The sequence below is a fragment of the Solanum verrucosum genome, unplaced genomic scaffold (genome assembly GCF_900185275.1).
Source record: "Solanum verrucosum unplaced genomic scaffold, falcon-dt-bn FXZP01000003.1, whole genome shotgun sequence".
NCBI classification, from domain to species: domain Eukaryota; kingdom Viridiplantae; phylum Streptophyta; class Magnoliopsida; order Solanales; family Solanaceae; genus Solanum; species Solanum verrucosum.
Window position 1 is genome coordinate 1,354,929 of NW_026020120.1, and position 25,821 is coordinate 1,380,749.

Genomic DNA, 25,821 nt, shown 5'->3' on the forward strand with positions numbered 1-25,821 from the left:
CCCCACTCCCTCCCAAAAAAATATTAAAAATTGTTTTTAAAAGATATTTCTAATTTTTTATTTTTTTATTTTTTTACCCCCACCCACTACACTCGCCCCCCATCTGCCTCCCTATCAGCCCCCCAACTCCCTTCAAAAAAAATAATTTAAGTTTGTTTTTAAAAAATATTTTCAACTTCAAATTTTTATTTTTTCATCCCGATCATCGATCACCCACTCCCCTCCACGACCAGCCCCCCGCTCCCTCCCCCCCCAAAAAAAATTGAGTATGTTTTTAAAAAATATTTTCAACTTCAAAATTTCATTTTTTCACCATACCCTCGACCCCCCACCCACCTCCTACCCAGCCCCCCCACCCCACCCCTGCCCCCCAAAAAAAAATTTAAGTTTGTTTTTAAAAACTATTTTCCACTTCAAAATTTCATTTTTTCACCCCACCCACCTCCTACCCAGCCCCCGCCCCCCCCCCCCAAAAAAAATAATTTTAAGTTTGTTTTTAAAAAGTATTTTCAATTTCAAATTTTCATTTTTCACCCCTACCCTTGACCCCCCACACACCCACCCCCTACCACCCCCCCCCCTCAAAAAAATAATCTTAAGTTTGTTTTTAAAAAAAAATTTCAATTTCAAAATTTCATTTTTTCACCCCTACCCTCGACCCTCCACCCACCCACCCCCTACCAGCCCCCCACCCCCAAAAAATAATTTGTAAGTTGTTTTTCAAAAATATTTTCAATTTCAAAATTTAATTTTTTTCACCCCTATCAACCCCTCCCCCCGACACCCCACCCACCCCCTACCAGCACCCCCCCTAAAAAAAATTTAAGTTCGTTTTTAAAAAATACTTTCAACTTCAAAATTTTATTTTTTTCACCCAACCCTCGACCACCCCCACCCACTCCACCCACCCCCTACCAGCCCCCACCCCAAAAAAAAATTTAAGTTTGTTTTTAAAAAATATTTTTAATTTCAAAAATTATTTTCTACTCTAGTTAAAATAAAAGATATTTCTCAAAAATATTTTTCTTTCATAAGTCAAACACTAAAAATCTTTTCCGGAAAATATTTTCTACTCACCAACCAAACATGAGAAAATAAGTCAAAAATCAACTTGTTAAAACATTTTCTAGGAAAACATTTTCCATGGAAAATATTTTCCTTCATACCAAACACACCCTTAACTTTAAATTTAGAAATAATATATTTGTTAAGCATAAGTACAAACACTAGTTGATCTCATTGATGACAAAATTGATGTTCTTGCATGATCGATTTGTGTCCATCTAGTGTTGACACTTAGCTATAAATTTAGAAATAATATATTTGTTAAGCATAAGTATCAACACTAGTTGATCCTATTGATGACAAAATTGATTTTCTTGCAAAATCGATTTGTATCCATATAGTGTTGACACTTAGATCAATTAATGACAAGTAGCTCATGACTCATGGCAAAGAATCCTTAGAATTGCCGAGTTTGATACATAGAAAAGAGTTCAATCTCACAAGTTACAGTTCAATGTAAGCCTCTTACATCAATTTTTAAGTAATGTAGGTAGATATTCTGAAACATGTGAACACACACTCCCTTTATTGATCATTGAATTTGCAGAAACTGAGTGTTGTGACTGGAAATGGAGAAAAAGAGTTTAGGGACAATATTACCACTTCTCTGAAATATAACTTGTATGTTTAGTTGGTGGATTTTTAGCTATTCATAATTGAGTATACTTTATATTTTAGTAGTTTTAACGTTTGTTCGACATTGTGAAAGACTATTTGGATTAAGCCTTATGTTATGATAACTTTGTTTGATATATTTGTTCGACATTGTGACATTATTTTGTACTACTTTGTTTTAATCTTTATATTTAATTGATATAGATGGTAGATAAAGGCAAGGGTAAATCGAAAAAATCCGCTAATCCAAAAAAGAAATTTAAGGCCAATGCTATGAGAAGGCCCACTGGGGTCGTGATATATGATGAGCCCTCTCGAGTTAATATTTCAAAACGAGCCTCAGTTTCAACTACTCACTCGGCACACCAGTCACATAATGCCTCTACTCATGCGGCTCCACAATTTGGTTATTCTATATCTACACCCACTGTGGTACCTAGTTCGGGTTACCAAACATTGTAGGGCTATTCACATCTTGGTCGTGGGTCTACCATACCATCAGCTAGTGCTAGTCATTGCAATAGTTTGAATACTAATAGTGGATCAATTGGACTTTCCAATCTTCATCTTGAATCCAATGGCTCAGAGCCTAATACTCCCACCACCCAGCATTCAGATGCAAATGGTCCTCAGCCAAGCAATAGAGACAATTTTCGGAGACTCGTCATCGAGCCATTAGGATACAAGTATGTTTTAATTATGTTTCATCTTTCATTTATCTATTTATATTTTAATTGATTGATTATTTTTTGTTTACTCTACTTTGTCAATGAACTCGTATTTCAGCTTACGTCCGATGTGGGTATGGCAAAGATTATTTTAAAGTGCATCGAAACTCACTATAATGGTGTGTACCCGAATTGGAGTTCGATTCCACTTAACACTCAAGGGTAGATGTTCAACGAATTTAAGGTAAGAATGTATATCAATTAAATTTACATCATATACATTTAAATTCGCTATGCATTTGAACAATAAATATTTAGTTATTTTTTATTAAAGAAATATTATGTATGGGCTCCCGAACATGAGGAAGACGTTCAAGTGAACTTCAAGCTTAAAGCTTCAAAGTTGCTTTCTAGCACATTTTGTGACTGTCGGAGAGAAAACAAAATTCCCAAGTTTATGTTACCGGATCGATGGGCTCTGTTACTGGAACATTGGAGTACTGATTAAAAATTTAAAAAGAGGAGTGAGATTGGAAAGATGGCTCGCGCATCAGAAAAGGGAGGCTCTTTGCACACTGGTGGAGCTATTAGCCAGGTTACTAGGAAGGAAAGAATGGTATACTTTCTTAATTTAGTAAAATATTTTTTTTCTTTTTTGATAAGTAGTTTTTGGAGATTAATGAGATCAAATTATATATATGTTATTTGTAGGAAAAAGAGTTGGGTAAGCCGGTAGCTGTAGCAGAGATGTTCAAGGTTACTCACGTCAAGAAGAGTACGAACCTCACAGAAGAAGAAAGATGGATTGAGCCACGTGCTCAAGAGACATATGTAAGAACTCCATTCAAACTAATCTTTTTTTCTTTTTCTTGTATATATTACATTCTTATTCGTAGAGTTTTTTGTTTAAATTACATGATAGGTATATACGAATATCTCAGGAATATCGTAGTACCCTACCTCTTGAGAATCAGGACAGACCATTTACACAAGAAGAAAACGAGAATCTTTGGAAACAGAATGCTGGTGAACCGATTAGAGGTTCAGTCTACGGCTATCCCGAAAAGGCGTATCAGAAGAAGAAGTCTTGGTATTGTAGTTCATCATCCTCAAGCTTTGATGGCGGGGATAGAGAGACAATATCTGTAATGGAGAGTAAGATAGCTTATCTCAATTTCAAGCTTGCTGTTGTAGCTGAAAGAGAGAAGATAAGAGAAAAAAGAGAGAAGAAGAGAGAAGAGGAGATTGCGACAACAAAGGAGGTAGAGAACACAAGGTATGCATCGCTTCAGGCCCAACTAACTTTTCTTTTTGAATCAGAAAATATTCTTCCTCCATGTTCGGCCAGCAGTGATGGATCTGATCAGGAGGCCGGTGATGAGAATGATAAGTCTGATAAGGAGAGTGAGGGTGATGAGAGTAGTTGTATCTATTTGACATTTTAGACTTCTATATTTTTGAAATTGTTTGATCGTATTTTAGTTTATTTTGAAGTTGGATGAAGTTTATTTTGAAATAGTTTAATGTATATGTTGAAAATATTATGTTGTTTTGGTTGGATGAAGTTTATTTGGTGTTTTGGTATAAATATGCAGGTGGGCAACTAAAATTGCAGCAATTTGCTGCCAGTTTTGTAGCAGAAAATCGACCTTCGGAGGTTAGAATTTCAAAACTAAAAAAATAAAAATATCGACATTTGGAAGTAAGAATTTCAAAAATAAAAAATAAAAATACCGACATCCAGAGGTCAGAATTTCAAAAATAAAAAATAAAAATACCGACCTCCGGAGGTCAGAATTCCAAAACTAAACAATAAAAATACCGACCTCCGGAAGTCAGAATTTCAAAAATACAAAAATAAAAATATCGACCTTCGGAGGTCAGAATTTCAAATATACAAAAATAAAATATCGACCTCCGGAGGTCCGAATTTCAGAAATACAAACATAAAAGTACCGACCTCCAGATGTCAGAATCTCAAAAATAAAAAAATAAGAATACCGACCTCCAGAGGTCAGAATCTCAAAAATAAAAAATAAAAATACCGACCTCCAGAGGTCGAAATTTAAAAATTAAGAAAAAAATTTAACAAATACCGACATCCGAATGTCGATATTCCAAAATATGAGAAATAAATTTTGTGACCTCAGGAAGTCGGAAATAATAAAAATAAACAAATAAACAAATATATAAAACTGACCTAAAATAATGAATTTTCCGACTTAAAATAAAAACTAACCTCGAGAGGTAAGTAAATACCGGGCTCCAGAGGTCGGTATTGAATAGAGACCAAACTTTTTCCGACCTAAGCTGGGATGTCGGTTTTAGGTTGGTATTTTATGGAATACCTACCTCCGAAGGTCGGTATTTGTAGGTCGGTATTCACTGTTTTTTTAGTAGTGTAATGTGGTATCAAATTTCACTTTGACTAGATTTTTTTAATATTTGGATAAAATAAAAAGATTATTCTGGTCCCTTAAGACCTTCACACAGACAAACTAATGAGTTGTAAATAGTATTTTTAACCGCAAACTCTTTTTGTGATTGTAAGAACCAATAAGCCTAACAAATTGAAAACATCTACTTGTGGGATTTATAAAATTAAAGGAAGGCGAAATGGTCTGATGGACCCTTATACTTGTATACGTTTGTATTCTGAACCCTCCTACTTAACACTTTGTCAGCGAAACCCTTAAGCTCATTAAAACACAATATTTTAAACCCTTTTCTCATCAGATCACTGCCCGTGTAATCCAACCTCTTACATTTGTAATTCCATGTCATATTCCAATGACACGTAAGAAAATTAAATATTAAGAAAATTTAAAAAAAACTAAATATTTAAATTTTGAATTTTTTTGAATAGCCATGTTCTTCAACCTCCATATATGCTCACAATTTAAGCACTAAATTCATGTCAAATAGATGAAAATTTTCTTTATTTGACTTGAAATTTCAACAAGAAGTTCATAAACACAAAACCTACTGGCCACAATCACAAATTTGAATTAATTTACAAATCTATAAGACTCATTTGTTGTTCTTCAAGTTTTCTCAAACTTATCAATGGAGTTTTCAATTTTTTCAATATCCACTATCACTTTTTACATTAATTCATATCATACCTTCTCTTTAATTCCAACACAAATAATGGTTTCAACTTTAAAAATAATAAACATTAAAAATTTAGATAAAGGAGGATGAAAAGAGAAATTAGGTGCGGGGTTTTATTTGTTGCAAAGAGGAGAGTGGATCGTAGAAGAAGAAGAAGAAAAAAAGTATACGACAGATGATTTCAAAGAGAAAAAAAGAGAATGGATGTGGTGAGTGATTTTGTTGAAAAAGAAGAGAAGAGAGTTTAGGGTTATGGGTGGCAAGAGTGGTGGAGAAGAAGAGAAATTGGGGTGGGGGCTGGGAGAGGGTTACTGAAGAAATATTATTGTTTTTCAAAAAAAAAAAATTTAAAATAGAAAATAGTGTAATGACGCATTTGGAAGCAAGTGCATTTAAACTCAGCAATATTTATGCCACATAGGTTTGGTTAATGGTCAAAGGGGTTTCAAATATTTTGTTTTAATAAATTTAAGGGTCCAATTGACAATGTATATAAAGTAAGAGGGTTTCAGAATACAAACTCATATAAGTATAAGGGTCCATCAGACCATTTCGCCTTAAAGGAATAAGACATCCCTAGCAAGACACACTAAATGACCAACTAACAATAAAATAAAATTAAGAGTACATCTCTTACATATAAAAGACACAGAAAACGCATACGCGCACACACAAAATATAAAACACACACTTAATACATGTATTATAAAATAAATTATTAAAAAAATAATTTTTCTTAACATTATATTTTACAACAAACTTATAAAAAGATTATTGTATTTATAATGTTCATGAACTTAAATAAAAATATATAAATACATAAACTAAAAAATAAATATTTTATATATAATATAAAAATATTACATAAACGAAAATGAAAACTGTAAAATAGATTTTCCATACCATAAAAAGGGGGAGAATGATATAACCCAACATTATTGCATTAAGATTTAAGTTCTCAATGCCAAAGTGTGCAAATTTTTTTGGATGGTCAGATAAGTGACACAATAACATGGGAGAGTTGGCAAAATAGCCACTCTCCAAACTTAATTGAACATTTAGATAAAAATCTTAAAAAATTAGTACTTTAGACACCATATATGACATCACTCAATATTCTTCCAAAACATACCACACCCTACTCTCAAGTTTTTGTTACTACACTTTGGTCCGCACTCATCCAACACAAATGTGGAATTGTTTTTATTTTTCCATTTATTAAAAAAATTGACTGGAGAAAAGTTCTTCAAAAAGAAATCAAAATGCTCCCATTTTTGCAGCTGATTTAGCTGATTCCGGTGACTTTTCCGACGATATTTTAGCTTTCACAGGTGAAATCATCATCATTCTAGTCATTGCTTCCATTTTTACACCATTTTCTTTTAAATAGCGTCAAAGAAAAAAAAATCCGCCATTCTTGAAGCTTGCAAAAATCTTCCAAAGTCATTTCATAACTAGTTTTTAGATAAACTTTAGTTGTTTAGAAGGACTATAGATACATGTTCTCCATTTCGAGCTTGATCTGAACCCATTCTTGTTCATTCGCGTTTTGTACGAATTATGTACCAGTCATCGATCGCTAGTTATCAATATCGTAATCTAGTATCTATCAGTATAGTCTATATATGGAAGTATCTGAATTTATTGTTGCTGGTGGTGACTATATGGGAGTATGGGAGGAGACTGCCAAAAGCTGGTATTGAAAATATTTTAGTAAGACTATAGTTCCCATTGCGTTGCATCACAGTGGTTCATAGGATGATACGATTGCAAGCGTAATTGAGGCCGGTGAGCTAGCCTGCGAGCCAGGCAACTTGGTGATAAGCTATCAAATGAATGGGAGGGGAAAAATACGTCCCACATTCATAAAGAATGATAGGCATGTGAGTTTGTATATGATGGATATTGCTACTGATGGCTCTAGGCCTATATTGAGGATAAATGTCATTGTGAGGTCTCCGATTGAATCAACGAATTCTTTTAACGACAACGACTCGGTTGAAAATGAGAACTTGGATGATCAACCAAATAATAGCTTTTGTGATCAATCAAATGACAACTTGGGTGATGATTCAATGAATGGGCATGATCATTCATTAGATGTTGAAGATCAGCCAGTAGATGCGGAAGATTTCTTACATTTTGAAGAAGATCAGGGAGAGCCAGAATTGAGATCACAACACAACCATTCTTTCTCTGATGAAACTAATATTTACATGTATCAAACATTCAGTACCAAGAGTGAGCTACAATTATTATTAGCCGAAGTAGTGGCGAGAAAATCTTTTGATTTTGCTACAGTAAAGAGTTGTAGTAACTACTTAAAGGTGAAATGTTTCTCGTATTTGTGCGTGGATGCTGCGGGCAAAGAAATATGAGTGTTCGGATAGATTTCGTATCTACAAGTATATTGGTGATCACAGTTGCGGTGTTGAACATGTCATCAGCAGCCATAGAAAACTCTCAACCAAAGTCATTGCGTCGCTTTATGTGAATCTTTATTGTGATGGAAAAGGTCCAAATGTTGAAGAGATTCAGAGGACTATTTTAAATATTTTTCATTGTAGTCCAAGTTATTGAAAATATTGAAAGGGAGGTGTGACTGTCAAGGAAATGGTTCGAGGAACAGCGGAGCACAGATATTCATGCTTATCGGCCTTTTCATATATGTTCGACACTCTTAATGTTGGTTCTAGCTATTGTATCATGGTAAGCGGGGATACTCATAGATTTATGTATTACTTCTTACCTTTTGGTGCTTGCATTAGTTCTGGTAATTGCGATCGATGGCACTCATTTAAATGGTAAATACGAGAAAGTATTGCTAAAGTGTTGTTGCACAAGATACGAAGAATCATGTTTATTCAATTGCCTTTTGTGTTGTGGACAAAGAGAACGATGCATCTTGGACGTTCTTCTTTGAAAAGTTGAAGGATATTGTGGTCGATGAATCAGATTTATGTTTTATTTCTGATAGACACAAGAACATTGCTAATGGTATTGCAAAGGTTTACAATCATTCTCATCACGGATATTGCATGAGGCACCTCGGTGAAAATCTTCACGTAAATCACCAATGTGGAGATTCCCTCTATCTATTCTACAACGCGGCAAAGGCATATTTTTTGGAAGAGTTCAACGATCATTTTTTGAAATTCAAGGACAAATACCCTGAGACAACCTTTGTCCTTGAGCATGATATTAGTTTCGAAAAGTGGAGCAGAGCACATTTCCCAAGCAACATGTATGATGTGATGACCACAAATATTACCGAGTCACTCAACGCTATGTTGATAGACGAGAGAGAGTACCCCGTAACATCCATATTTAATTCAATTGCTAAGAGATTTGGAGAATTTTTTAGGGAGAGGCATGCGTATGTCCTTAAATCAAAGGGTAATAAAATGGTGCCGGCTGCCGAAAGGATCGCAAGAAAAAAAATGATCGCGGGCGACTCCTTGTACGTAGAGAACATAACTAGGGATGAAAATCAATTCACCGTGTTCGGCGCAGGTTCTACTTCCACTGTTAACCTACTGGAAAAGTCATGTTCTTGTAGGGAATATGACTTGATCAAGTACCGTGCGCTCACGTACTGACTGCTTTGAGATCGAAGCATGAAGATGAGTATGGTATGAGCATCTATGAATATTCTTCACCTTTATATAAAGCTGAAACATACCTCCTTGCATACTCTAAATATATTAATGTTGTCCCTATCGAATCAGAATGGTGTGTGCCAGAAGAATTGCTAAGCGTGAATATTCTTCCATCCCTTGTCGATACCAAGCTTGGAAGGAAGAAAAGAAAATGTGTCAAGGGTGTCGGTGAGAATTTCAAAAGCAAGAGGAGGAACCAATGTTCAATTTGTAAGAGATCCGGTCACAAGAGAACCACATGTATGAACAACAACAAATCTTAGATAGATTTGACTAATTATGTTTTTGTGACTAAGCTACTGGATGTGTGGTGTTGTTTATTTTGGACCCCAATATTTTGGTCAATGTAATGTCAATTATTATTCAATTTACGCATGATCTTATATAGATGACATACATTTTGTACACTATCGATTAATGTTTATTATTGAGTCCATTCGTTGTGTATTAAGGTGTTTATAATTGATATATGGAAATTTATGGTAATGCAATGATTTTAATGTATGTATTTAGAATGTAATTTTTTCCAAAACATTTATTTTTATATTTTTTCCTCACTAAAACTGTGAATTTTTCTCATGCATGTTACTTTTAATGCCCAAAATAAAAAAAAGAAAGCATAATAAATAACCTATGCATAACTAATCAAACATATAACTAATACAAGTAAGACTTAGACATACACTTCACCAAATGACACGTTAAAGAATTATTGAAAAATCAGACGTTGACATCAAAAAAGTGGTAATTTCTACTTTGTTACCATTGTAAAATTTGGATAATTGAGTATTGTCACTGTTGGTCAAAATATATAGATAATTAAGACAATCGATACTTGTTCATGTTCTTGGTTTATATTTTAACAACGATATCTACACTTCAACAGTAATAAGGTATATACGAGTTGATATCATGATCCAAAAATGATCTATACTGCACCTACTAGAATATGACGCTTAAATATAGACTGTAGCTAGTATAATTTAAAAGGGAGAATGATTAACTAATAATAAACTATATTTAAGTTTAAACAAGTCATTTAAGGGTCAACATACATTGAGGGTGGAGATAAATGATGTATGAGAAAGAGTTGTAGTTATACAATCAACATCTTCAATGTAATGTGTGAGAAAGCACAAGTATGTTGAGAGAATGTTGATTGTTCAACCCCAACTATTCCAAAACATCATGTAAGGTTCCATACAAATTGAGAATGGTGATCAATAGTGTATGGGTGGTGATAAAAAATCAACTACTTCAACAACCAATTGTCTTAATATTCAACCGCCAAAAACTAATTATCTAAAAAACCAATTGTTTTAATAGTCGACTACCAAAAACCAACCATTTAAAAAATCAACTGTCTTTATCATCAACCAGCAAAAACCAACCATTTAAAAAACGAATGTCTTAAACCCACTTCAAAAATAAATTTTCTTGAAAAACCAATATATTACTCATCACCATTGAGCTCCATAACAATACTCATCACGTCCATTGAAATTCTTCTTCTACCTGTTTCTCCTCTTATTTTTCTTGATCTTCTTCCTGCTTCTCCTCTTATTATTCTTGATCTTCTTCCTGCTTCTCCTCTTCTTTTTCTTCTTCTTCCTGCTTCTCTTCTTCTTTTTCTTTTTCTTGATCTTCTTCCTGGTTCTCCTCTTCTTTTTCTTGATCTTCTTCCTGGTTCTCCTCTTTTTTTTCTTCTTCTTCTTTCTTCTCTTCGATCTCCTCTTCTTTGTTTTCTTCTCTTCCAGCTTCTCTTCTTTTTCTTCCATCTTCTCTTTCTCTTGTTTCTTCTCTTCCAGCTTCTCTTTTTTTTTCTTCCATCTTCTCCTCCTTTTGTTCTTTCTCTCCTTCCTTCATCTCTTCTACAACTTCATTAACTTCTTCTGCAAAGTACTTATCAACTGCAACAAGATTTTCATCGACTATTGCTAATAGAAGGATTTCACCAACATCAACTGCAGCATCATTGGTGCTGTATAGTCTTCATCAACTGCTGCAAGATCAGTGGCTTAGCATTCTTACAAATAAATTATTTTACACAAATAGTATATAAATTAGTCTACCATCATTTTTCTTGTTCTTTTGAGCTCTCCTCAATTTATCATCTCGTATAAAAGCAACAATTTTCATCATTGATAGTTCAAGGGATGCAACACGCTCACACAAATTATCATCTTTATTTTTCTGTCCACTCGAAACAGAATTCTCACAAGGTTAGTTGGAATTGTTCTCACCCAATATTTCTTCCTCCTCATTCTCTACTGCAGAAGTAAGGACAGTGACACCTTTCAAATTGGCCTTTAACACTCTGTTTGAATCATTGTTACCCATTGTTTCATAATGTATTGTATTGTATTGTATTGTATTGTACTGTATGGTAGATACAATGTTTGGCTAGACTGATTGTTTGTTGTTGTTTAATAACATTTTAATTATTTGGTTTGATTGTATCGTACTGTATTGTAATTTCTAAATGTACTAAAATATCCTTAATTATTCTAGGGTATGAGGTTTGACTAGAATTAAATCATATAAGGTAAAGGGTAAAATAGTATTTTGAAATATTATGTAAAGATATAATTGGAAAAAGAAATTAAGTAACAATGGGAAGACACCAAATCGGTTGTTCCATAAAATAGGGGTTTTCATTGTTACGTAACAACGAAATTTAACAATACAATACAATACATTTTAAGTAACAATCAAAACAAACATTGTAGGTATAGTAACGATACAATACAATACAATGGGTAACAATGATCCAAACAGAGTGTAAGACATCAATGATTGCGTCCTTCACTTCGCCCATATTTATGATTTTAATGTTTCCATATAATTTTATTTTGTCTCATGGACAATAGGTATGAGGTATGGATGCACAATCTACAAAAAAAAAATATAAATAGTACAAGATCTTCACTAATTTACAGATATTGCTAGATAATAATAAATAAATCTATACCTTTGTACTTCTCCCTTTGTACTTAAATGGATCACCCTCGATAATATTATTGCTCTTTGTCATGTGCCATCTAAGTAAATGGGGAATGGACAGAGGAGAATCCAAAGACTTCTTTGCACTTACCAAGATGAGGAAAAACCTCAGATATCCAAATCTGAAATTAATAAAATAATAAATAAATAAATAGAGACTATGAAATACTATATAAATATATAAGAGTTTATTATAAATCAAGCACATAATTGATAATAAGTACTAGAAATGCCCAGGGAAGCCATACAGAGCATACGATGCATTCCCTCTTTCATTGTACACTTCACTCTGCTTCTTCAAATTAATTTTGTTCTTCAAATACTTCACTGTTAAATCAAAACACTTTTTCCCCCACGGATAACTCTTGAAAAACTCTAAATCATCGACCATCTTAATGTGGTTTGAATCCACAATCTTAGATAGATCGTGGGAAAGAAACATCGATTGGACGAACCAAACTAAAGAGCACTTCAACTTCTGCTCCTTATTCAATCTGGTACCCTTAATCAAACTCATCAACTTCGTAGCAGTGATATTTTTATTCTTGGTCACTTTATAATAAAATTTCGCACCTTTCTGAACTTTTGTCATTTTTGCATCACGGGGGTATGCTGAGCAATTCAGCCCCGTAATCAATGCAAACTCTTTTAAGCCAAAACAAGCAGACTTATCATTCACACATAATCACATCTCATGATTTTTTTTTTTATCATTTTTCACACGTCGCAACAACATATAATGGACCATCTGTCCATTGAACTTGTAATATTCTGAAATATGCCTTAAATGTCCAAAACAAGTACCTTTAAAGTCATTATAAATTTTTTCTTGAGCTAAAACATTTCTAAAATCACGATTAAAGAATCATTCTTGCTCTCATAGAAATTTTCGCTGAAAACTATCATAACTCATCCATCCATGTCGTTAGATTATAGGACTTACCGGAGATTTCTCTTGCACAAATTGGCAAGGACAGGGGATCATCACCCTCATCTCTAGTATCTCGACTATCTCTACTACTGTCCTCATCTCCACAGTTAGTTTTTTCTTCACTAGATTCAACATCATCAGTAGCTTGGGCACTTCTGTCCTCATAGTTGTCAATCTCAGCCATTGTATCAGAATCCGAGTTAGACTTAGGTTCTTCAACTACAATTTTTTTTTTGAAGATCTTGAAACTTCTTCAGCTTTTGTTTTCTTGTCTTTAGAAGGCTTAGGAACAAATCGTTTAACGATGCCGCCTCTAGTTTTAGCCATACTATATTATATACAAAAACATAATTTTCATATCAAAATATCGATCACTAAACTATTAATACAAACAGAGTAATGCTAAAAAAATATGAAAAATAAGTACCAGTTCCAACAAAACTCGACAATGCCATTGACAAAAACACCATTAAAGTCGATCAAAATACAGTAAAAACTTTCAAATCGATGGGCCTGATAAACATAAAAAAATGAAAAATTCGATAAACACAAAAAATGAAAAATTCTATGCATTATCCAAAGCAAAACGTTAGTAATGATTCCGAATAAAAAGCATGAACTAAAACGAGTGAGATTTTCAGAACTTTAAGCAAATATCTAAACTTCGCTACGCTATCGCAATAAAAAAATCAAATAGGCTAAAAGTTATTGAAAACACAATTAAACTTACATCAAATGAAGAAGATTGAAAAAGATCCAACTGAACTTGGGAAGAAGATTGAAAAAGATTCAGCTGAACTTGAGAAGAAGATTGATGAAAAATAGATGAACTCCACTTCATTTTTCAGGAACGATTATAGGATATCTTTTTTCTTTATATTTTTAATAATGGAAGATGGAAGACTTGTGTTGGAGAATGATCAGTTTTATGAAGGTTGATGATTTCGGTAAAGAAGGTTTATGGAAGACGAAGAGTTCTCTGATAACGTGTTCCGAGGTTTCCTCGAAAAATGTTAACCTATTTTATTAAATAATTTTTATATTCCTTGGGATTGTAATATAATTTTTTGGAAGAATGAATTTATGTAATGTTGAAGTGTTGGGATGAAAATGATATTTTATATACTTGTTTTTTTATCCCCAAGTTCTTAAAGTAATGAAAAGGCCTGTGACCCCACAACCTAATCCCACTTTTTCACTTTTTCTAACCCTAACCCTAAAAATTAAATCAAAAAAAAATTAAATGGCTATTGTGCAAATTAAGTTTTGGGGGTGTCCCATGCCAATTAATCTCCAATAACATGTGTGTGCATAGCTTAATTGTCAATGCACATAAACGTTGACAATATATTAGGAATGACAATGGGGGCGATGTGGGGTGGGGCACATAAACTTAACCCGTACAATTTTTAATTCACCTTGCACTGCCCCGTATAATAACTTATTTTATTTTCAATTTGTCCCAATCCATCTAGTTAAGTTTGATACTAAAAATAAAATTCATAAAAGTAAATTTATTTTTTCATTAAGTTGTATTCATTTAATAGATAATGACTTAAAAAATTATTTTTTTCGATGTAAATTGTGAAACATGTAAGAAATTGCAATATTTCTTATTATATTGAATATTTTAATAGCTTTAAAGAAATTATATTAATAACTAATACTCTATCATTTTTATAACATGTAAAAAGTTAAAATTAAATTTGAATCTACATAAAATCACTTCCCGCACAACCTAAAACTCATCCCACCCTGCATAGCTTTAAACCCTGTCCGTCCTGCCCCATTTTCATCCCTACATTTGATACGAATTCTCCCTACTTTTGTCTTATTTTGATAACTTCCCATAAATATAGATTGCCTACAGACAAATCTTGTCAGCCGAAATAATTTTTCTACCAAAAGTCCCACAATGGAAAAAAAAAAATCGTTCAAGGAAAATAACTAAGAACAATAAATGAATATGTAAAAAATCAAGATTGTGGCTCCATGAGCACTACATATAGCAAACATGTTGAGCTGATTTGGTAATCAAACTTAAAAGTCAGTGGGTTTGAACTTTCATACACAAGTTTGACTCTACTTTTCCCAAACTAATAACGTTTCTTGTCGACCAACTTCATTAATATCCTATTATTTTTGTGACATATTGTACAAAAATGAGTCCACCTAATTCGAAGAGTAATAACTACGAATTTGGCTGGAAATTTGCAAAAAAAAAATTAATACTTTTTTCATCTCGATTTAAGTGATATAATTTAACTTGACATAGATTTTAAGAAAAACTTTTGAAAGTTATGATCTAAAATAAGTGATAGATATTTTCATGGCTATAAATTATTTCATTAAGGATCTATAAAATTAAATTAAATTGTTACAAAATGTGTCAATTTTAATTTGTTATAATTGACTGAGAGGAAAATGAATCATAAAAATTGAAATAAAGGGAGTAATAATGTACAACAAAAATGTTTTTGAGTTACTAATGTAAAAGTTACATGTTAGGTAGGGGGGAATTACATGTTAAAAATAGGGCACATGGACTCGCGATTTTTCTATAAAACTAAGTATTTTTATGTACATATTTTTTAAAATTGGCATAACATTATTTGTTAGCACCTATCCTACAAGCTAAGAAATGTAAACGGTGCACTTGATTGAATGTTGAGTTATTTTACCAATTGAACTAGGGATCAATTGCAGTTTACACGTTAGCTCATTCGAGCTGAATATCATTTGAGAAAAAGAAAGAATATCAATCCCTACAACTCTACAAGTGTAAAATTAGGGATGTCAATGGGGCGGGACAGATGGGGGGCGGGACAGATGCGGGGCGGGACAGATGTGGGGCGGATTGAAGTGGGTTTTTTTAAAATTAATGTGGGGCGGGGCGGGTATATGTGATTTCATGTGGGTTCAAACTTAATTTTAACTTCTTACATGCTATAAGAGTGATAGAGCATTATTTATTAAAATATTTTTTTTTAAACTACGAAAATATTCACGATAATAAATGAAAATGGTTCAATAAAATTTTTTACAATTTCTTACATGTTTCCAATTGACCTCTAAAAAATAAAATTTTAAGTTAATATCCTATGAAATTAATAAAACTTAATGAAAAAAGGAATTTCTTTTTATGAATTTTATTTTATTATCAAACTTAACTAGAAAAATAAAATATTAAAAAAGTTATGCGGGGAGGGTCTATGCGGCGCGCGGTGGGACGAGTTTAAAATAAAAAAATTGTTATGCAGAACGGAGTGGATTAAAAATTATGCGGGTTAAGCTCAACCCGCCCCACCTCGCCCCATTGCCCTCCCTAATAAAAATGTGTTTTGAGAAAATGAGAAGAGAAGGGATGATGAGTTGAATAGTTCGAAATTTGGTAATTGAAGATAGGCAGCCATATCTTCTCTATAACTGTCGGTAAAGAGGACCTTAATTCCAAGCATTTTGTCACGTATACACCATTGAACTAACCGTTTTGTCTCATTTTCCACACTTTGCTGTATCAGTGTGTGTTGCTTCTGATTTTGTAGGCCATTTTGAAAGTTATAGCCTACCAAATCAATAAGTATTTGAATCATAATTTCTACACACCAATTATTCATCTTCTTTTTTCCCTTGGAAGTTTCCTAGCAAAACATTTGACTTAAACAAACATACTAGCATGATTAAAACATGTGTCGACCGGATGGATGGATACTCGCTGCCTTATAGGTTTCGTTTATACAAAAAAAAACCCTCATTCGACGTGTGTGAGTGTGAATTTTTATACTTGGCTTAATTTGTTAGTTGAATCTTTATACTCCCCGCAATTCACTAAAACACAATATTTTAAACCACTTTCTCATTCGACGTGCAGGGGCGGAGCCACCTTAGTATAAGGGGGTTCATCTGAACCCCCTTCGACGGAAAATTATATTATTTATACATGATTAAAATAATTTTTTATGTATATATAATAGATGTCGAACCCCCTTCGACTACTTCATGTGTCTATTCTACAGATTTTGAACCCTTTTATTGAAAATTCTGGTCCCGTCACTGTCGACGTGTGTGAGTGTGGCACAACCGCTTACACATGAAATTCCATGTCATTTTGTAGTATTTCATGTCATTTTTAATGTCGCACAAGAAATAAAATGTTAAAAATAAAAAAAAATAAGTTTGCACATTAAAAATTTCATTATCATGTTCTTCATATTTGCTCATAATTGAGCACTGAATTCATGTCAAATTGGTCTAATTCTTTCTATTTGTCATGAATTTTATTACACTAAAAGTTCACCAACACAAACCCAATAAATTTTCATCATAATTTTTGATTAATTACATAAATTCACAAAATTCATTTGTTATTCTTCAAGCTTCTTCACGAAGTTTTTCAATTTTTCAATAGGCGAAATGGTCTAATAGACTCTTGTACTTGTATGAGTTTGTATTCTAAACCCTTTTACTCTATATTTTATCCACCGGACCCTTGAACTTATTAAAACACAATATTTGAAACCTCTCTGACCATTAACAAAATCTATGTGACATAAATATTATTGAGTTGGGAATATATGTGAATACACTTGCTTTCAAGCGCGTAAATACACTATATTTTATTTTAAAATATTATTATTTTTTATTAAAAAAACTTATTTCTTCATTAACTCTCTCTCACCCCCCGCCCCGCCCCACCCCAACTTATCTTCTTCTCCAACACTCTTCAAATCCCTAATCCTAACCTTTCTTCTCGTCTTCTTCAACAAAATCACTCACAACACCCATTCTTTCTTTTTTTCTTCGAAATCACCCGTTATAAACTCTCTTTTACTTCTTTTTCTTCTTCAACCCACTCTCCTCTTTGTAACAAATCAAAATCTCGCCATTAATTTCTATTTGCAGCCCCCATTTTTCTAACGTCTTAGTATTTTTTTATTTTAAAAGTTGAACTCATTGTTTGTCCTAGTTAGATTCAAAGAGGAGGTATAATATGAATTAATATAAAGGGTGATGGTGGGTATTGAAAAAGTTGAAAACTTCATTGATAATTTCAACTTATTCACCAACCTTATATAGAGCACCTAGCTCACAGATCATTGTAGAGCTAGCGATATATGTCCTTTTTGGAATATTTCCAAGAGACTGCTCCTCTACCAATAGTAAATACATATCCACTCATGAATTTTACTTATTTTGTCCGGTGATCCAATTTGTATCACTATATCCTTTCAATACTGCTGGATATTGTTAAAATACAAGATGTAGTTTTAAGTATTTCTTAAGTACTCCAAAACTCTTTTCATTGTCATCCACTGAGTTCGTTGGGATCACTCGTGAACCAGCTAAGTTCAATAATAGCACATGCGATATCTGATCCTGCACACTTCATGATATACATCATACTTCCCAATACTCTAGCACAATCCAATTGTCAGTCACTTTCGCCTTCACTCTTTTGAAAGGCAAAACTCACATTTATTGGAGACTTGACAATATTGAAATCTAAACATTTGAACTAGTCAAGTACCTTTTCAATGTAATGAGACCGTGACAATGCTAAATATCTTGGAGTTCTAATGATTCTTATACCTAAGATCACATCAGCAACTCCACGATCTTTCATATCAAAGTTGCTTTCTAGCTTATGTTTAGTAGCATTTATGTCATTAGTCTCTCTATTGATGATCAACATATCACCAATATACAAACAAACAATGACCTTGTAATTTTAACGAAACACATTTATCACTTTCTTCATTCTCAAATCAATTTACCAACATAGTTTGGTCAAATTTCTTATGTCATTGTTTGGGTGGTTGTTTTAGTCCATAGAGTGACTTAACAAGTTTACACACTTTCTTTTCTTTACTAGGAACCACAAAACCCTCGAGTTGTTCCATGCAAATTTATTCCTCCAATTCTCTATTTATGAAAATTATTTTCACATTCATTTGATGAATTTGGAGGTCATATACCGCAACTAATGCAATTAACATCCGAATGAATGTAATTCTAGTTAATGACGAGTATGTGTCGACAAAATCAAAACCTTATTTTTGTCTACAACCTTTGACACAAAGTCTTGTTTTATATTTGTCAATAGTTCCATCGACTTTCATTTTCCTTCTGAAGATTCACTTTGAACCCAAAGATTTATTTTCTGGAAGAAAATCAATTAACTTCCAATATGGTTTCTCAAGATTGAATCAATCTCACTATTGACACCATCTTTCCAAAAGGATGAGTCTATAGAATACACAAGAAATGTTACAAAATCATATTCGAAGGAAGTAGATGTCCTTCGACATTTACTACGCCTCTGAATCTGTTTATTAAGTACATTCTCCTTTTTTCTTTCCTTGGTCTTTTAGACCCTTCACTAGACTAATCAAGTCTAATTTTACAGTCCACAGTCATAGGTCCTATTTTAATCCTTTTACGAATAGGAACTTGGACTTCGGCTTCGGCTAGAAACCCCCACACTTTGAAATATTTCAAGTTGGATTTCATTCCTTTCCATTTCTCATATGGAACAGATTGTGTCCTGAACAAACAAAACTTTCTATTGCTTTCTTTCTGAAAAGACAACTTTTTGTTGTTCCTTTTTGCTTTAAGGATAGTTTCTCCACACAAGTTTTGTGGTTGTCACGACCCAAGCCTAGGGCCTAGACGTGACATGGCGAATGAGGAACCCGAAGGAACCCCAAACAAGCCTCTCAAACTTGTCATCACACTTCATCGGTCGCGGAAGTACATTCAACATTAATTAACGGGAAATAGGGACTAAGGCAAACCATTTCAAAATGACATCATAGAATAAGAGTCAAGCTCGTTTACAAAATACTTGTCCAACGCACACCTCTACATACATAGATAGGACGGGGACAATGACATATTACCGGCTCCCCTCATAGTTAAAATACAATTGCAAGCTAAAGTCTCAAAACATAGGAGTAAGAAACATAACATAGCCCTCGAATTATTGAGGACTCACCAACAAACTCGGATAAGCGTCGTACTAGCCACGTGAATGGAGAGAAGGATCAAGAGTAGCTCCGGTCCCTACATGGTGACATCATGTAGGCAAAATATGCGTTAGTACTTGGAATGTACTAAGTATGCGGGGTGCAACACAACAATAAACAAGGACACAATCAAAATACAAGAAATAGTTTCATAGGCATTATGAATAACAATATGAGGATGCATGATCAAAGTGAAGTCAAAACATGTTTAAGTAAATCTATACTAGTAGTAGATATCATATGTGTATGCATGATCCAACCAATCTATAACCCCAACTTAGGATGGGGGATGCCGTTCACACCCGGACACCCTGGTGGCAAGGTATAAACCCCTCACATGGTTGATGTTGGTCACACCCCAAGCATCCTAGGTGGTGAGATATAAACCTCTCACATGGTTGATGTTGGTCACACCCCAAGCATCCTAGGTGGTCAGATATAAACCTCTCACATGGTTGATGTTGGTCACACCCCAAGCATCCTAGGTGGTGAGATATAAACCTCTCACATGGTTGTCCGGTTCTTTTCCCCCGGACCGGGCATGGTCATGCAACACTTTATATAGGAAATTCTCATTAGGCTCTAATGCAATCTCACGTATGGAATGAACATATACACAAGCTTAGTTTGTCATCAACACATCTTTGGAGTTCCATACATCTCATAACTCAAGCTTTAAAGCATCAATTTATCAATTCTCCATAGTTGGACATTTTGTCAAACACCTTGAAGGCATGTAATGGAATCAAAGAGCATGAGAAATAGGATAGTAATTATGCAACCAAACCAATGAACAACCTACAACAACACCTTTTTAACACCCACAATACCACATGAAAATCTCCACATCCATTCCAAATTTAGGTTCAAGTTCTAGGGTCACAACATGCTCAAAACAATCACTTTTCATGTTTAAAATTCAATGTGTAGGAAATTATTACAAAGAACAAGACTAATATATGAATCTTAACTTAAACCATGAATTAGTGAGTAGAATAGAGTCTAGGCACTATGGGTGGAAGGACTCATGAGTTCAACACCACATACCTTGAGTTCTTATGAAGGTCTTGAGAGTGTCTTCAATGGAAGCTTGCAACTTGGAACAAGAGTCTCTTCAATCTTGAGGAAGGTTTTGAATTAGGGTTCTTGAGAGAACTTGAGAGAAAATGTGTCTAAGTATGGGAGAGGTGTTTAGGAAATGTTTTAGAGATGAAATTTGAACTAATGCTATATAGGAAATAACATATGCCCTTTGGAAGAAAATCGTCCAACACTTAGAAAAAAAAATGGGGCGGGTGAACAGTAAAATTAGCTACTGGAAATTGTCTTTTTCTGCCGGACAGATTTTACGAAAATGGGCATAACTTCTTCGTCCGAACTCCAAATGAGGTGAAACGAAATGCTTTAGATAGCTAACTCAAAGGGCTTTCCATGGATATATTATTGGCCACCAAATAATTTGTGTGCTAGGAGATATGACCCTCCAAAGTAGACCCTCGAAAAAGGCTTCACTTGGAAATTTTGGATTTTGATACGGTTGCTCTAAAATTTGGGTTAGACCCATTTCCCACTCAATTTGACCCCCTTAACAAGAATATGAAGTCAGATTTTCGAAAAACGAAATGGATTTTGAGATATATGGAAATTACAATTATAGGTGTTTTCGAAGCACATTTTCGGGCATTTTTGGGGTCGTTTCAATATCTCCCCCTTGGGAACATTCGTCCCCGAATGTGGAAGAGACTTACAAGGCAAGACTTAGTAAGAACATATCAGCCCCAACATGAATGCAAAAATTTTATTTAAACATCACTTCAAGATTTCAAAACTTAGTGTAAAGCATCCATAACTCATCAATTTAAACATGTATGCACATTAATGATTCAGAGGCTGAAATGTAAGACTCGATGGAGTACAAAGGACTTGATTTAATACCTTAGGCTTGAGTGGAGTTGAATAGATAAGGATAACGTCTTTGCATGTCCGCTTCGGCCTCCCAAGTAGCACTCTCCACTTGTTGATTTCTCCAAAGCACCTTAACGGACGCCACTTCTTTGTTCCTCAACCTTTTAACTTGTCTATCTAAGATCTGAACCGGGACTTCTTCATACGTCAAATTATCTTCTACAACACCCACAACCTCAAGAGGTACAATAGCGTTAGGATCACCAACACATTTCCTCAACATCGATACATGGAATACCGGATGAACTAATTCCATCTCCTTGGGCAACCCCAACTCATAGGCTACTTTACCAACCCTTCTTATTATCTCATAAGGACCGACATACCTAGGACTTAATTTCCCCTTCTTACCAAACGAACCACACCTTTCATTGGAGAAACCTTCAAATAAACCCAATCACCCACTTTGAATTCAAGATCCCGTCTCCTCACATCGGCATAAGACCTTTGACGACTTTGGGCTGTTTTCAACCTCTCCCTAATCATCCTTACCTTCTCAAGAGCATCCATGACCAGATCCGGACCCAACAAGGCCACCTCTCCGACTTCAAACCACCCAACCGGTGACCTACACCGTCTACCATAAAGTGCCTCAAAAGGAGCCATACCGATACTAGAATGATAACTATTGTTGTATGCAAATTCAATCAAAGGAAGATGATCATCCCAACTACCTTTCAACTCCAATACACAAGCTCTAAGCATATCCTCCAAGGTTTGAATTGTTCTTTCGGCTTGGCCATCCGTTTGAGGGTGGAAGGCTGTGCTAAGCTTTACCTTTGTACCAAGACCCCTTTGGAATGACTTCCAAAAGTGAGAAGTGAATTGGGCACCACGATCCGAGATGATAGACAAAGGAATCCCATGCAACCTTACCAATTCATGAATGTACAACTTGGCATACTCTTCAGCCCCGTAAGTAGTTTTAACCGGTAGGAAATGAGCCGACTTTGTCATCCGATCAACCACCACCCAAACCGAATCAAAGCCTCTTCTAGCCTTGGGTAAGCCCACTACAAAATCCATGTTGATTTCTTCCCACTTCCAAGTAGGTATCTCAATGTCTTGAGTTAGGCCACCCGGCCTTTGATGTTCAGCCTTGACTTGTTGACAACTATGGCAACCCGAAACAAATTTTGCAATGTCCTTCTTCATACCGCCCCACCAATACACATCCCTCAAGTCTCTATACATCTTTGTTGACCCCGGATGAATAGAATAAGAAGAATTATGAGCCTCATCAAGGATTCTTTCCCTCACACCATCCACACAAGGAACACATAATCTACCTTGGTACCTAAGGGCACCATCTCCCCCTTGGGAGAAAACCTCCACCTTACCACTACTCACCGAAGCCTTTAATTCTACCAAAGAAGGATCAAGATCTTGCTTGACTATCACCTCATCAACCAAGGAAGACCTTGAACCATCAACAACAACTACTCCTCCACTATCCACCCCTTCTAACCTAACTCCCAATTTGGCCAACCGATGGACCTCCTTAGCCAACTCTTTACTACCTTCCTCCACATGAGCCAAGCTACCCATGGACACTCTACTCAATGCATCCGCCACCACATTAGCTTTCCCCGGATGATAGTGAACACTCATATCATAATCCTTAAGGAATTCTAACCACCTCCTTTGTCTCAAGTTAAGATCTTTTTGTGTGAACACATATTGGAGATTCTTATGGTCGGTGAAGATATCAACATGCACCCCATACAAATAATGACGCCAAATCTTTAAAGCAAAAACCACGGCGGCCAATTCAAGATCATGGGTTGGGTAATTTTTTTCATGAACCTTAAGTTGCCTAGAATCATAGGCTATAAACTTACCACTTTGCATCAACACACAACCCAAACCAATATGGGAAGCATCACAATAAACAACAAAACCTTCTAACCCATCCGGAAGTGACAAAATAGGAGCGGACACAAGCCTTTCTTTCAAGTTTGGAAGCTTTCCTCACACTCATCCGACCACACAAATTTAGCCTTCTTTTGAGTCAACTTAGTCATAGGAGAAGCAAGAGAAGAAAACCCTTCTACAAATCTCCTATAATAACCCGCTAAACCCAAGAAACTCCTTATATCCGACGGGGTCAAAGGTCTAGGCCAATTCCTAATAACATCGGTCTTCTTAGGATCCACCTTAATACCATCCCCCGACACCACATGGCCTAGGAAAGCAACTTCCTTCAACCAAAACTCACACTTTTCATATTTAGCGTACAACTTCTATTCCCTCAATCTTTGGAGTACCACCCTCAAGTGACCCTTGTGCTCTTCCTCACCCCGAGAATAGATCAAGATGTCATCTATAAACACCACCACAAAAGAATCAAGGTAGGGTTTGAAAACCCTATTCATCAAATCCATAAAGAGAGCCGGAGCATTAGTCAACCCGAAAGACATCACCACAAACTCATAGTGCCCATACCTAGTACGAAAGGCCGTCTTGGGAATATCACACTCCCTCACCTTCACTTGATGATACCCTGACCGAAGATCAATCTTAGAGAAGTGACTAGCCCCATGCAATTGGTCAAATAAATCGTCAATCCTTGGAAGAGGATACCTATTGTTGACGGTGACCCTATTAAGTTGTCGATAATCAATACACATTCTAAGAGACCCATCTTTCTTCTTCACAAACAAAACCGGAGCACCCCAGGGAGAATGACTAGGTCTAATAAATCCCTTCTCTAACAAATCTTTTAATTGCTCTTTCAACTCTTTCAACTCTGTCGGGGCCATACGGTAAGGGGGGATAGAAATAGGTTGAGTATCGGGAAGGAGGTCTATACCAAGATCTATCTCCCTTTCGGGAGGGACACCGGGAAGGTCTTCTGGGAAGACATCTAGAAACTCATTAACAACCGAAATAGACTCAATAGGAGGGAATTTAGACTCCACATCATTGACTCTCACAATATGGTACAAGCACCCTTTGGAAATCAACCTATGGGCTTTAATGCAAGAAATGAATTTCCCCTTCACCACAACATCCCGGCTCTCCCACTCAAGGACGGGTTCATTAGGAAATCGGAACTTGACTTTACGAGTCCTACAATCAATAGAAACATAATATGCATGCAACCAATCCATCCCAAGAATAACATCAAAATCCACCATGTTCAACTCAATAAGATCGCAAGGCAACAACTTATTCAATATGCAAACCGGACAATTTCTATACACTTTTCTAGCAACAATAGAGACACCAATGGGAGTAGATACTTCATATGACTCATGCAACAATTCCGACTCAACATGAAATTTTCTAGCAACTAAGGGGGTAACAAAGGAAAGGGTGGCACCCGGATCAATCAAAGTATAAACATCAAGATCAAAGATTTGCAACATACCGGTCACCACATCCGGGGTCTCATTAACACCTTGTCTACCATGCAAATCATAAAATCGATTGTTCCTTGGGGCACCACTTTGAGAAGCACCTCTACCCAAAGGAGTAGTGTTAGCACTTCGGACCTTGTTGCGGATCTTGGGACATTCAAACCTCTTATGACCCACTTCTCCACATTCAAAGCAAGCCACCCGAACCCTTCATGCAAGGACCACCATGCTTCCTCCCACACTTAGGGCATACATCCATAGAACCCACTTCACCTCCCCCTTGAGGTCTAGGAACATTGATGGCAAATCCCCGGTTGACATGAGGGTTTCCTCGGCCTTGATGAAATCTAGCACCCTTAGGGAACCTATTCTCCAATCGGGCCCTCTTGGCCTCGTGCCCCTTCTCTTCCTCAA

The 25,821-nt window shown here is 35.2% G+C and overlaps 1 protein-coding gene across 6 annotated transcripts in view; it reads left to right on the forward strand.

Annotated features, from left to right (window-relative positions):
- LOC125825752 (elongation factor 1-gamma 2-like) overlaps positions 1–25,821 on the forward strand; it is a 1,064,241-nt gene that overhangs the window by 757,149 nt on the left and 281,271 nt on the right. The window contains exon 1 of one of the 6 annotated variants that reach the window (XM_049505070.1): positions 11,575–11,585. The exons of the other annotated variants lie outside the window; for them this stretch is intronic. The gene's annotated coding sequence lies outside the window, so the exon portion shown is untranslated. Of the gene's footprint in view, positions 1–11,574; positions 11,586–25,821 lie in introns of those variants that run through there. 6 annotated transcript variants of the gene reach the window in all.